The sequence below is a fragment of the Macaca fascicularis genome, chromosome 1 (assembly GCF_037993035.2).
Source record: "Macaca fascicularis isolate 582-1 chromosome 1, T2T-MFA8v1.1".
Lineage (NCBI taxonomy): Eukaryota > Metazoa > Chordata > Mammalia > Primates > Cercopithecidae > Macaca > Macaca fascicularis.
Genome location: NC_088375.1, coordinates 167,033,575 through 167,046,549, shown reverse-complemented (window position 1 = coordinate 167,046,549; position 12,975 = coordinate 167,033,575). Strand labels below are relative to the sequence as shown.

The 12,975-nt window shown below is 40.6% G+C and overlaps 1 long non-coding RNA gene across 3 annotated transcripts in view; it reads right to left on the bottom strand.

Moving 5' to 3' along the window:
• LOC123568364 (uncharacterized) overlaps positions 1-3,954 on the bottom strand; it is a 39,292-nt gene extending 35,338 nt beyond the window's left edge. For all 3 annotated transcript variants that reach the window (XR_010577908.2, XR_010577910.2, XR_006691665.3), the window contains exon 1: positions 3,879-3,954. This is a non-coding gene — a long non-coding RNA (uncharacterized lncRNA). The remainder of the gene's footprint in view (positions 1-3,878) is intronic.
• Between the last annotated feature and the right edge of the window lie 9,021 nt (positions 3,955-12,975).

Below are 12,975 nucleotides of genomic sequence, written 5' to 3'. Positions count from 1 at the left end.
TTCATCTGGGAAAATTCCATGGCAGAAAAAAGGCAGGTGGCTGTGCAGAGCCTGGGGACTTGTCATAAAGTTCACCCTCTGTCTGGCTGGGAGGTGTCCTGACTGCAGAGAGCCACACCTCTGGCTGCGCCTGGGAATCCCTGACCTAGGGCTGATGCTGTGCCAGGTGGGGCAGAGAACTCTGGACTCTGGACTCAAACAGACCTGATTTGCCTTTAGCCTGTGCTGTCAATAACCTAAAGTTAGGTTTCTCTAAAGAGCTGTTGAGGTGATGAGCTGTGCTGGAAGAACCTGGCCAATGCCTTCTGGTGGAGGCCGGCCTGGGCTGTCTTCATAAAGATGCATTTTGTTTTAGCTAATTGATCCCCATGAACCATTGTTCTAGTTTACTGTTTCTCATCCTTAGCTATATTCGCACTATAATTACACTTTTCTCACTATTTCTTAGAAGCCTTCTATTTCAAATAGAACTGTGGTCTTACCTATAAAAACCACATTTCCCAAACACGGATTGTGATTGATAGTCACAAGGGCACTTATAGAGAAAACTCTGGAAAAATGAACAGCACGGCTGGAGGGTATAGTATGTGCACGGCCTTGTGCTGAGTGCTTGCATTGCAATATTCCATCTAGTCTTTGCAGCAGCCCTGTGGGGCAGGGGCTATTGTTATCCCCAGTTGACAGGGAAGGAAATGAGATCCAAGCAGGCTTCAGTTACCTCTCTGCAGTCTCTCAACCACACATGGTGGAAACAGGACCCACAAGCAGGGCTGACTCTCTCGGTCAGGCCTAGACACTCCAGCCCCAAGCCAGGCCAAGGTGATGCAGGCCCCAGTGGCAATGAGCTGCGGTTTTAGAAGAAAAGTGGACAAACAGTTTCTACCCTAATTGTTACATCTATTTTTAAAGTCTTTTTCTTTTATCTTGATAAGTGATGGTCATTTTTCATATACTATAAGTATGTAAAGTTTTATTTAATAAAGTCTGAAAGTGAACATTTAAAAGAGAAGTGTTCTGTAATGGTGTAGTGGATATATGGATACAGGGAGAGTGAAGATGAACACAGGTGATGATCTGGGGAAACTCAGGCCGCCCTCAGGGCTGATTTTGATCTTTGCTATTGGACTCTGTGACACTGTCAGTCTGCCAACCCTCATGGGACGTGCCACTGGGGTTTGTTGCATCTTACTGGGCTTTGCCTAATTGGTCATGCCTGTGTGGGTCTGTCTCATCTCTCGGGTCATGGCTGTGCCCCATCTTGACAGAATAAATATCAGAAACTAGGTAAAAGGGGATTTGGCAAATATCAGGAAACGAAATGTCTTCAGCTGCAATGGGCTCAGGACACACAAGGGCTTGCTGGGAAGCGACACGAAAGATGAGGATCCCCTCTGTCCTCTGCACAGGACCTGTGGCAAGTCAGGAGAGGCATGTACACACAGAGAGAGGGTCTCTGGAGGGAAAAGGCTGTTGTATTTACCAGGAGGCTGCAGCCTCAGAGATTTCCTGCTGTCACAGTGAAGGCGACCTGCTTCAGGCCTGTGTAACTATCGTTCTGACCTTTACTCTTTCTGTAGGCATGAAGCCTCATACTTTCCAGGTACTCATTAAAATTGTTCTGAATTCACTCCCCTTGCCACTGCACTTGGGAGAGAACATTCTACGTAGAGGACCACAATTAGAGTTGACTAGGCACCCAGCTCTGTTCCTCCACTACTGAAAACTAGATAATGCAGCAATCTACTTTCTAATGATTACTGGGAGTTTCTTTTGCATGACGCAGTTCTCCCAGGACCACTCCCTGAGTGAATGGATAATCAGGTCCCAGAGCTGCAAGGCTTTATCCAGTTCTTGGATAAAACTATATAAACCTATCTCCTAAAGTATCCCTGCTGCCTCCTCACTCCCTACCCACCCCATAGCTGACGAGGTGGAAAAACTATTTTTGTGCAGTCCACTCAAAAGCAAAAGTCCTCTTATGTTAAAGAGTGTTAAGTCGTAAGATTTAACAACAGGTCAATAATGCCAAATAACTTGGCTTATTGATAATGAAAGTTGTGTGCCCCTTGTGTTTGTGTTCAAGGTAAGGAAAAGTTAATAGTCTGAGCAAATATTTTTGAGCAGATAATTTCTGCTGCTTTAATAAACAATATGTTTAAGGATGGGGGCTTTAGAATGACACTAATTGGGCCAGGCATGGTGGCTCATGCCTGTAATTCCAACACTTTGGGAGGCCAAGGTGGGAGCATTGCTTGAGCCCAGGAGTTCAAGACCAGCCTGGGCAACATAGTGAGAACTCATATCTAAAATAAAATATTAGCCCTGTGTGGTGGCACACGCCTGTGGTCTCAGCTGCTTGGGAGGCTGAGGAGGGAGGATATCTGGAGTCTAGGAGTTTGAGGCTACAGTGAGCTATGATTGCATCACTGCACTACAGCCTGGGCAACAGAGCAAGAACCTGTCTCAAGAAAAGAATCACACTAATTTCAGTTCAAGTTTCTGCTCTGCCAATTAGCTGTGGCAATTTGGGCAAGTTACTTTCCCTCTCTGAATCTGTTTCTTTATCTGGACATGGGAACACTGTCTCTGGGGTCCCATGGAGCAGAGATTCTGTTAGGCTCACTCTGGTAATGAGGTTTTGATAAGGCCTGATGAGGGTAGGCATCCCATGAAAGCTGAGAGTAGGAACCATTCTGAGGAGCAGGGCATGGGGGTCTTTCAGAGACTGGAACTGGGCCCCAGGGCAGGAATGTGTGGATCTTTACTCTAGTGCTCACCACCTATGTGGCTATTAATACCACTCTCCAAGTGTTGGCCTACCCTTGGTCTGCTTCTCTTTCCTTCATGAAGTAGTTTCTCTCCCTCACCCCAGGTATCCTTTCTCTCCCTCATGGCTTCTGCTTACTCATGTCCATGACTTACTCATGCCCTCAATGCACTCAAGCTCGTCATGGCCTCTCTGGCTTCTTATCTTTCAACTTCAGTTTCTACGGTGAAATAGAGGACAATAGATTTCCTCTATTTTCTCAACTTGAACTTTCTAAAAGCAAAAATTAATGAGAATAAAGCCTTTTGTTTTTTGATATCCTATGAACTGCTGGCTAGACAATGGTTGCAGTTGGGCCCAGGGTGCATCCCCGATGTAGTCAGAGGTGTGTGTGTGTGTGCACTAGTGTGTGTGTATGTTTGAGGACAGTCATATTGGGCAAATGAAAGCCACTGAGGGCAACCTATTTGTTGAGTGCAGGTGATTGATGTGTAGTAGCCCTCCCCCCCCAAAAAAAAAAGTCTCCTAAGGTTATAGTGAAGATGCAACGAGATAAAACTTGTAGGGGACCTAGCACAGAGCTAGGACACATAGGAAGTTCTAAAAAATAAAATAGCTGCTATGTTATTCATCTTCTTATTATGCGATTGTTGTTATTATTATTCTAATCTACAATGAGTGCAGACTTGGTTCCAAAGGCACAGGGTAATTTTCAGGCTGCTAATAGAAGACACAGTGGGTAATTATTTTCTTCACACAACTAGGTCAACTTCACTAAAGACAGGGAGAGAGACGGGAAATAGAACCTCTCTATGTACAACATCAAGGAATTAAAAAAAAGGTCCTCAGAGCAAACAAACATTAAGAGTTCCTCTTTAAGTTACCCTTTAAAACCACAAATACGATCCTGTGAGCCTACCTAACTCTTTTAAGGACTTCTCTTTTTTCTTAAATAAAGGCACAAATTCTTCATAAGACCTTACGTATTCTGCACCCTCTCTCCCACCGTGCGCGCCACAGACACACACACAGACACACACACACACACACACACACACACACACACACACACACACACATACTTCCCAGCTTCCTTCTGCACCACAAATACCTTGCTTGGGGAGCTGCAGTCACGTTGACCCACTGGCACTTCTGCGACACCAGCACACCTTGTTCGTGTTGTACACAGGGCTCGACACCGCGCTGTTGAGCCTAGGACACTCTTCTCCGCCCTTCCCCAGCCCTTTTCTTAGTTAATGTCCACTCACCCTTTGTCTCTGTTCAAACAGCAGAGAAGTTTTCCCTAGCCCATGTTCTTTTATATAAGGTACACACTCACAGAATCAAATGCATTTTCTTCAGCCCATTATTTTACTGTAATTTGTGTCTGCTTCTCTGAAAAGGCTGTCAACCTCCAGTCCCAAGACCTTGCAGGCACTCAGTAAATATCTTTTGATTAAATGAATCAGTGATGGTTTTGCTACTAAATGCAACTGCCTATCTCAGAAGCTAAGACAACACTGGAAGGTAAAAACATTCAATATTACACCATTATTAAAAGTTAAAAACACACATGCAAAGTTCACCAAATTTGACTCTGTTCTATGCTCAAAGGAAATTACAACACATTTTTAAAAACTGTTATTTTACAGGCCACATTCATTAGCCAGAATGCAATAAATTTAGAAATTAACAGGGAGCCAAAAAAAAAAATCTATACTCCTTAACTATAAAAACACACTTCTAAAGACCTCTTGGTTTAAAGAGGAAGTAAACCACTTAGAACTAGACCACAGTGAAAGTAGCACACATCAAAACTAATGGAATATGGCCAAACCAATTTTTAGAAAAAAACTCTAGTCTTACATTTATTTATTAGAAATATAAAAAAGATTGAAAAGCAAAACAAAATAAAGCCAAGTAAATAGTAAGAAATAAATTAATATGGAAGCAGAAATTACTGAAACAGGAAAAAAACTCAGCAAAATTAATCAATAAAACCACAGATTTGCTTTATTTTAAGGTAAAAATTATTTGGCTAGAATAGTTAATAAAAAGAAAAACCAATATTACCTATTGCTTAATAGGCCATATCAGGCATGAAAAGGGATTTGTACAGATATAAAAGATCACTTAAAAGGAGCATTATGCACAATTTTATAACAAGGAATTTGAGACCCAGATGAAAAGGATTTTCTAAGAAAATATAAATAACCAAACTTTGGGAAGAATAGAAAACATTAATAAACCATTACGGAAACTGAACTATTAGTTAAATGTGTACCTCCTTCCAGTCCATGCAAGGGCATCAGGCTCAAAAGGCTTATAGGCATGTTCTTCTAAAATATAGATGAACAAATAGTATGTTCATGATCTTACATGTACAGAAGGCCTCCTTAAGTCATAAAAACAAAGAAAAAGGTGAGAAAATTTGACACATCAAAACTAAAATCTTATCGATGACAAAAGACGTCATTAACAAAAGTTATGGTCTAGGAGAAAATATTTGCATTTGCAGATATATATGTGTATGTGCATATATACACACATACACATATGTGCATACATACACATATGTGCATACATACACATACATAATGCAAACACATATAACAGGCAAAAGAATGGTATCCTGGTGTTATTGACTGAATTGTGTTCTCTCTTGAATTCATATATTGAAGCACAAACCCCCAATGTGATTATATTTAGAGACAGGGCTTTTAAGAGGTAATTAAGGTTAAATGAGATCATAAGGGTTGGATCCTAATCCAATAGGATTGATAGCCTTTTTTAAAAAAAATCATTTTTTGTAGAAATGGTGTATCCCTATGTTGCCCAGGCTGGTCTCAAACTCCTGGGCTCAAGCAATACTCCCTCTTTGGCCTCTCAAAATGCTGGGATTACAGGTGTGAGCTACCATGTTCATGCAACCGGATGGCCTAAGAAGAGGAAGAGACCTTCTCTCTCTCTCTCTCTCTCTCTCTCTCTCTTTCTCTCTCTGTCTCCCTCCCTCCCTCCTTGCACACACTAAGGAGAGGCCCTATGAGAACACAGCAAGAAGGCATTGTCTGCAACCCAAGTGACAAACCCTCACCAGACACTAACCCTTCTGGCATTTTGATTTTTGATTTCTAGCCTCCAGAACTGTGAGAAATTTTTGTTGTCTGGCTACCCAGTCTATAGTATTTTGTTATGGCAGCCCAGGCTGACTAAGACACCTGGATATATCAACCTATAAGAAGAAGAAGAAGAAAAGACAAAAAAAAAAACAAACCTGATTTTAAAAAGTCAAAGATATGAACAGGATATTCACAGGATGGTTATGGTCAATAAACATAAGAAAAATGCTTAGCAATACTAAAATACCTTTTTAACGACCATCAGATTGACAAACTCTGTAAACAATTTGCTCATCTCCAGAATTAGCAAGTGTGAGGAGTGATAGAATGTAAATTGGTAACAGTGACTTTTGAGGTAAATATGGGACTATTTTAAAATATAAAAATGTATGTAACCTAAAATCCCACAATTTTATTTCTCTATATCTATTCCTAGAAAGCAACAGACACATACAATATGCTCACCAAGGCATTATTTCTGAAAGCAAAAGCTTTGAAAGAATGAGGGGCTGGCACTGGCAGCGTGGTCAGACAGAGAGAGGCTGGACCCAGAGAGGCTGAGAGGAGAGCCATGGAGAATGCTAGTGGGTTACTGTATCAGGGTAGGGTTGCCCCAGAGAGAGGGCTCAGCATTGACTGCCTGGGTTAGGATAGCCAGGGAGCCACAGCCAGGCCACAGAGCAGCCATGGCACCCATAAAAGCTAAGCTGAGATTGAATGAGGCAAGAGCAGCACCCCGTCACCCAAACCCAGAGAGGAAATGACTAGTTACCAGCCTTGGACTTCAGGTTCTCATGCCTGTAGAACAAGCAGCAAGCAGGCAGACAAGGGACATCACCCTGAAAACCAGAGAAGGGACAGGGCCCAAGGACTCTAGCTCTTCCATCTGTCCAGTAGGGAGCAATAGCCATGCCAGCCCCCTTAGACCCAGGAACCATCACAGGGAGGAAACCAGGAGGAAGAAAGGGTGTCAGAGACACACAGCATCTTATCCAAGAGACATGGTACACCATCTAAAAGGAACTGTTTAAATGATCATGTTAGACTACTGTTTAAATCAGGCTGACTCTTGAGCAGATTTTATTTCCTCCCACTCCCCAGGGGGTGATTTGGTGAGGAAGACCAAATCAGCAAAGAAAGATCATTTTTGTTTGAATATCTGAATTATGAGGTGAGTGCATATGTCATCCTAATAACCTCTGCTTTTTATTTTTCTTTCATGAAAGAAATTTCAAAGTTCAAAGAGAGAAGGCATTAATATTTCTCAAGATGCAAAATATGATTTTATAAAAACAAATTGCAGAAAGCTGTAGGATTTCAAAAGTGGATCCCAAAAATGGTCATGCCCTTTCAGTCCAAGAGCGACATCTCAAAAAGGAAGTGGGGCACAGGCACAAAGCCTGGAAAACCCTGAGGATTCCTGGGAAGCCAGCCCTGGTTTATGGCAGGGAGGGTAGGTATTCTTATACTGATTGCAATACTCTTTGTGGTGATGATTAGCGGTGTGTCGATCTTATTGAATAGAGAAAGAGAGGAGAATTTCAAAATGAACTTGAAAAACATCAACCTTGGAATAAAATAGAAATAATAATATAATAAGAATAATTTGAATCACGATTAGTGTACATCTTACATGCATTATTACATTTTATCTTCACTGTAACCTTACAAAGAAAGCTGTTATTATTATCTCCCATTTTACAGATGGGGAAACCGAGGCTTAGAGATGGGTTGTCTGCAAATATGGCCATGAATTCCTCCATCCCAGTATGCAAATGCCCCTCTTCCCACTGAGTGTTGGAGTCTATTTCCCCTCCTGTTGAGCTTTGGCTGGCCTGTGGTGGCTTTCAACAAAAGAATGAATTGGAAGTGATGACATGCTTGTTCTGGCTTACATCTTAAGAACACTGGCAACTTCCATTTCTGCTCTCTTTGAAGCCAGTTGCCATGTCAGGAAGTCTGAATAACCTGTTAAGAGAGAAAGGCCACATGGACAAAGGCCACATGGAGAAAAGGATCCAATTTTTTATAAGAGACTAAGAAGGAAGAAGGAAAGACCCAGCCAGCCCCCAGCAATTTCAGCTACCCAAGACATGAAGTGTCAGACATGTGAGTGAGGCCTTCTTGGTCATTGGAACCCTAGCCAAGCTCACTGATGAACGCAGCCATGTGAGTGACCCCAGATGACACAATGTGGAATACAAGAATCAACCCAGTACACCCACAGAATTCTAGTAAATAATAAAATAGCCATTGATCAGGCTACTACATTTGGGAGTGTTTCATTATGCAGCAATAAATATCCAAAACAAGAGATTAGAAGCTTGCCCATGGTCATACAACTGGTAAGTGGTAGAGCCAGGCCTTGAAGCCAGGTATTTCTGACCTCAGTGTCCAGGCTCTTAACAGCTGCATGGCCAAAGACTGTAAGTCATTAAAGACATGGAAATTATTAGCAGAGGTCTACTAAATCACGGGATATGAGAGCTGAGGAAAGAACAAGGACGAGAAGAAGGAACACACTGAGAATGGAGATGAGCTTCCAGGAGCTTGAAACAAACCTTTTATTCCCATATTTATTGAGCATCTATAATGCTTGAGGCAATTTTGTAGGGGCTCTGGGAGATTCAGGTGCCATAGGGTAAATGATCTCAGGAAGATAGCAATCTAATTAGGGAAAACAAAAATGAATAAAAATCATACCATATAAAGTAAAATGGTAGAGCTACTATGGAACGCAGTTGAACAGTTTCTCAAAAAATTTTTGCCTTTAAAAGGAATGGGAAAAGCTGCAATTACTTTTGCACCAACCTAATATATGATCCAGCAATTCTCCTTTGAGCAAAAGAGTTGCTTGAACAAGTATCTCTACATCCATTTTCATAGCAGCATTATTCACAATAGCCAAAAAAGGTGCCAGCAACCCAAAGTCCATGGACAGATGAGTGGACAAACAATATGTGGTATGTGTAGACAATGGAACATTATCGAGTCTTTAAAAGGAAATTTCAGACACATGGGTGAACCTCGAGAACATTATCCTAAGGGAAATCAGTCAGTCACAAAGGACAAATCCTGTATGGTTCCATTTATAAAAAGCACCTAGAGTAGTCAAATTCATAGAGATAGAAAATAGAATCGCAGTTGCCAGGGGCTGGGAGGAGCGAGGAACGAGGAGTTAGTGTTTAAATGGTACCGACTTGCAGTTCAGGCAGATGAAGGAGTTCTGGAGATGGATGGTGGTGATAGTTGTACAACAATGTGAATACACTTAATGCCACTTAGCTGTACACTTAAAAATATGTATATTTTACCACGATAAAAGGCAATCAATTTTTAATTTTTTTTTTTTTTTTTTTTTTTTTTGAGACGGAGTTTCACTCTTGTTGCCTGGGCTGGAGTGCAGTGGTGCGATCTTGGCTCACTGCAACCTCCACCTCCTGGGTTCAAGTGATTCTCCTGCCTCAACCTCCTAAATAGCTGGGATTACAGGTGTCTGCCACCATGCCTGGCTAATTTTTTTGTATTTTTAGTAGAAACGGGGTTTCACCGTGTTGGCCAGGCTGGTCACGAACTCCTGACCTCAGGTGATCCACCCACCTCGGCCTTGCAAAAAGTGCTGGGATTACAGGTGTCAGCCACTGCACCCAGCCTAGACTTTAAATTATATATAAAACAAATGCTAGACAAGGCAGAGAGTTGTGAAGAGAAGAAAGCCAGGTAGGAAACAGTAGAGAGGGCTCATCACAGGCTCATCACGGGCCAGGCACTGAACTAGACTTCACACATTCTTCGCTTCATCCAGGCTTCTCAATAACCCAGAAAAGTCAATGGTATTAACCCAAGTGATACAAGAAGTAAGTTTATGGATTTAATTGTCCACACAATGTGTCCTAGGCAGTTACAAATTGGTTCAAAAGTTTTAGATAAAGTCAAGTGTGATAAATCCAGAATCGGTTATTTAAAGAACTATAGAAATGAGGAGTGGGGGAGGCTAGGTATTTTTTAAAAATTCAAATTAATTCCACAGAGGAAAATGGTGACTCTGCACCAATTTTCTTTTAAAAGTTTGTTATGGCTGGGCGCAGTGGCTCATGCCTGTAATCCTAGCACTTTGGGATGCCAAGGCAGGAGGATAGCTTGAGACTGGGAGTTCAAGTTCAACCTGGGCAACATGGCAAGACTCCCTCACTAAAATAATAATAATAAATAAAATGAATAAAAATTAAAAGTTTGTTTTTCCATATTTCAGGAATAGTGAACAATTAAACATTTTAAAACTGTAGAATATAAATAGGAAAATAAAGCGATATATAACCTCATCCCCAGAGGTAAATTGCTACTATTTTGGTATATATCCTTCTAGTCTTTTCTCTGCATATCTGTATAGATATTTTTTCCAAACTGAAAAACACATGTAATGTGTATTTTTATATCCTGACTTTTAAATCTCTGCATATAAGGGAAATATTTTCTTACATTACTAAATATTCTTTAAAACATGATTTGTAATGATTTGCCATCATAAAGTCAGGCCCAAATTTTACTAAACCACTCTTATTTAGAGTTTTCTTTTCTCTCTTAAATAACACTGCAATGACATCAATATACATACACCTTTAACCATAATCCCTGATTATTTCCTTAGAGAGGATTCCTAGAATCACACCAAGTGTTCTAGTGCACTGCCAGAGACAAAAAATTGGTCCACAGAGATCTCGTTTTTGAACCAGAATGGTGAGTATACTTATGTAAAGACACATCTTTGGGTTATGCTCTTAAAAATTATCTGTGCCTCTCTTTGTCTATGATAGTTCAGATAAATAAATATATAACTTATTATAGGTCAGCTACACAAGTAATTGTTATATAGTATAGACCAATAAATCAGCATGTATTATTTTTCTTGGCATCTCATATTGCCTGACACATAGCAGGTACCCAATACATATGTGGTGAATGAATGTCTATTGAATGAAATCCTGCAAAAATAAAGGCACTTTCAGCTTGAACATGAGGACCAAAAATTGGAAATGTGAAATTACAGTGCTTTCACTTCAGTGGATGATTCACAGGCCCAGCTGGTTTCGTGCATGTTTTATGAAGAGCAGTGCGAAGCGCAGTTCTGTAATTATTGCAATCTGGGGGAATGGTCTCAGCGGGTTTAGAGCAAATCTTTTGGTGTAGGGTCTAACAAAGCAACTGCTCTCTGAGCCAGGGGAGTGCTGGGTTTCTCTGGTGAGCAGCGTGGGTGGCCACTGGTTCTCGGCTTTCCTCCCATTGTGCTCAGACAGCCTATGTTTCTCTTGTCTGCTCTGTGTCACTAGAGCCCTAGGGATAGCAAGAAATCTGTCCAGAAGTGTAAAACCCCCCTTTTTATGAAACGAGAACTTTCAGAACAAGAACATTCAATGAGCTGACCGGCGATCTCAGAAAAGACACCCAGCAATGGCAAAATATAAAACAAAAGAGTCATCTGAGATTTGGCATCCTAAATCACTTACTTCTTTCTAACAAAGGGAGTTCCATTTTCTATAAGCTGCTGCCTTTACACACCCTCAACACAGATGTTTCTCCCTCTCCTCAGAGTTTGTAAAACTCACTCCATGAGGAAAGTTTCTGTGCTGCAGGTGAGTATAAGAGTGTGACCAGGAAGCACAATATGGGATACAGAAAGCCACAAGGAATGGTGGAAAGGAAGATGACATGGAGAGAAAGGCAACCTGGGACTCAGTCTTGAGTCTTTCTGAGTGACCTTGGTCAAGTCACCAAAGCGTTCATTCAACAAACATTTGAGTGCTCAGTATATATTCCAGCAGTGCTGAAATATAACAAAAGCCACACATGTAATTTAGAATTTTCTAATAGCCACCTTGAAACAGAGTAAAAAGAAATAGGTAAAATTAATTTAAATAGTATATTTTCTTTAACCCAGTATATTTGAAATATTGTCATTTCATGATGTAGTCAATATAAGAAATTATTTAAGAGATTTATTTATGTAGTTTTTACCATACTACATCTTTAAAATGCAGTATATGTTTTATACTTATGACACCTCTCAACTCAAACACTACATTTTCATTGGAAATAGTCAAGCTCTTTTAGGTTTCATACAGCTTACAATTGAGAAAGGAGATTCCCATACGTGAATTATTCCAAGCATACTTAAAAGTTTTTCAATAACAAAATCAGACTTTAAATTAAAATTAAAATACAATGAAAAACTCATTTCCTCCATCTCATTAACCACATTTCAAGTACTCAGTAGCCGTATGTGGCTAGTGGTTACTATACTGGATCACTCAGTTCTACAGCCCATTGAACCCTGCCCTCTAGATTTCAATCCAATGGGGAATTAAGACAAAAAAAAATCTAGTGACTACAATATAAGAAGCCTTTTTATCTAAAACTTATCTGGATGTGTCTAAAGACTTACCTATTCTTATCTTGAGACTAGAGGTCTGTAGGTTAATTTTTAGCCAGTTTAGTTCAAAGGAGTCATAAAAATGGTACCTAACTTAAAACATTTTAAAAACTTAACACATAAAGGTATGTTAATTCATCAATCTTATGTGACGTGACCAAGGGATTTTCTCTGAATAAGAATTTACTGATGAAATTTTGAGTTGCCTTCCTGGCATGTGTCAGATCCATTGTGCAGGAACAATAATTTTCAATGGGGGAAAAATTCCAAGTTGTAAATGAAGGCCAAGGTCAAGGCCTAGCTACAGCCGGTGGAGAAGCCATATGGGCACAAGTCATTAATGGTAAATGTGGCAAACACTGTTCACTGTCTATTCATCCACCATCCTCACTTTCTTCTCTGCCAAACAGAACTCTGGTTTTATTCAGTTAGTAAATGGGGATCCCTTGATCTCATCAAAACTGTGCACAGTCTATCCAGCCCAGGGAAGAATCACGATTGAATTAAACTTTGCCAGTAATCGCCTAGGGGTAGGCATATGAGTTAGTTCTGGCCAGTGAGATTTCAGGGCAAACCTTTTGACAAAGACTTTCTCCCTAAGTGGAGAGAGTTTGCAAGGAGAACATGTTTGGTCCTTGCCCCTTTCTTTATGTTTGAAATAC